Source organism: Ahaetulla prasina, chromosome 1 (genome assembly GCF_028640845.1).
Source record: "Ahaetulla prasina isolate Xishuangbanna chromosome 1, ASM2864084v1, whole genome shotgun sequence".
NCBI lineage: Eukaryota > Metazoa > Chordata > Lepidosauria > Squamata > Colubridae > Ahaetulla > Ahaetulla prasina.
Window position 1 is genome coordinate 48,008,150 of NC_080539.1, and position 2,432 is coordinate 48,010,581.

Sequence of the window (2,432 nt, forward strand, 5' to 3'; positions counted from 1 at the left end):
AGTATGATGTAAATATACTTTTACCCATAGTAATCTTTTTTTAATGACCTTTTGCACAGTGCACATAAATGCACAGATTATCAAAAGGCTGAAGATTGATGCAATCTTATACCTAAAGATTTTCCTCCTTAATGTACAGATAGCATACTTCAAAATATAGTAAAACATGGAGATAACAGATACCCATTTAGTAGACTCGATGCTGTTTTTTGAGGGCACTTTACCTCCGAATAAAAGACAAAAACTATTGTGGATAAAACAGCTTGCATATTGATTGGGCCTAGATTGCCTTTGGTAAAGGAATGTAGAGATCATCTTGGAAGAAAAGAAACCTAAAAGGAGTGAAACAGCAACTCTGTTCGGGCAAAGTGGAAAGCATGTGACAGAAAAATAGCCCTGCCTTGATTCTGTCCTGTATGAGGTGGGGCAGACAAGCATTCAATATTCTGTTGTTATACCATCACAATAAAGTAACGTTCCTGGAATTATGTGGTATCTGTTTCACTTAAGCTTTTTCAAAATCAGTCAAGTTTAGCTAATCCTACTTTCTGTTGGGATTATTTAGCCAAACAGCATTTTGTCATTATTAGTGACATTGTGCAGTCTGATGTCACTAATAAACTCAAATTTAACTCAAGGCTGACAGCCCCAAGAACCTTTTACTGATTCATGACACCCAGATGCACACATACCATTTTGCTAATCCATTTTTGTTCTCAATTAGGAGAAAAGTAGTAAAATTAAGAGATCTTTGAGTCCTACATTGCTGCCCATCTTCTGCCTCTGAAACAGGGTAGAGGAAGATCAGTATAGAGAGAAATAAAAATTGGTACATGTATCAAAAATTCATTGAATGCAGCTTTGTGCCAATTCAGTTTAAGTCAAGGAAGCTTCTGTTCTCATCTAACCACAGGAACATTTCTACATTTCAAAATTAGTTAAGCATCTAAATCACATTTGAACAAGAAAATCAGCAACCATTGTCTTGCTTTTTTCTTTATAAACAGCCAGGTTAATGAACAATCTCCAACCACTGTAGCCTCTTTAATATTTACTAATAAATAGTTAATAAAATAAGCCTCTTTCATTACTGTGGCATTTGAACATAGACATTATATTGCTTAGCACAGGAAACTTGAAAGCACCTTTCCCAGAAATTACATCAACACCACCTGTGTTCAAATTTGCATATCTTTAAAAAAATCAGAGCATTTTGCTGTAAACTATATAGAGAACAGAAACTGCACGTCAGTAATAATGACAATGCTATTTGCATAAATAATCCCAAACAGAAGGTAGGATTAGCCAACCTTGACTGATTTTGAAAAAGCTTAAGTGGCTTTAGACCTGACAGGGATCACCAGGAAAATGCATGGCTGTTAGTTTAGACTGAGATTTTTTTTAAAAAAAGTCTAAGGACTGAACACCATAGCAACCATTTCCATTGCAAAAAAATTATATGGGCATGTCCATGCAGTCAGTCATTAAGGAACAGGACTCAATGTTTCTCAATCTTAGCAACTTGAAGATGTGTAGACTTCAATTCCAGAATTGCCCAACTAGCATTCTGAGAGTTGAAGTCCATGCATCTTAAAGTTGCCAAGGTTGAGAAACAATGTCCTAACCTGTAAGTACAGGAAGAGAAAACGTTTGATGGCAAATGAGTGGGGCATGTGGCCATTACAATGATTCTGTGCTAACCTTTTCACCAGTCTTGCAATTCAAGATGTTATTTCACCCAACATTATTCAAACTTCTGTTTAGGAACAGTATCATTGTTTTCTAAAATGTCTTACACAACATGGGCTTAGTAGTATGAATTATTGAAGAAGCTGCTGTTCCAATAGGTAATGTGTTTTTCTCCCCTAATCATAAAATGTGCATTTTGGCAAAATTTAGGATGGGTTCATGTAACACACTAACCCAAAGCCAAATAGCTTAGTGCATCATATTTAAAGCCACAGTTTATAAACTATAATTTGCTGCCGAGCATTTTCTGCAAATCTGTCGTTACAAGGTTACTCACTATACCATAATCAGACAATCATGATTTAGTACAACTAACTATGCTTTATAAAGAGGACCAACTTTGCAACTCATTAGTAACCTCTCCAAATGATAATAGGCATCAACAGAGGAAAACAGATTTAGGGAAATAAAAAGCTGCCTTGCCAACAATCAGCATTTTACATGTAGCCACTTAGTAATACAGCATCAACAGCAGGTGCACTTCCACAAGTTGTGACACATGACTTTTGGTTAAACTGCAGAGCATAATTATTCAGGTGCACGTTTGATTGCAACAAGCAGAGGCTGATTTTTGTGGCTTAAAAGATGTTAGCAGCTAGACATTGTTTTAGGGTTTTTTTTAATTCTTCAGCACTCCTTGCTAATTATCAATTTAAGCTGACACTTCTTTTTAAAAAAGATTT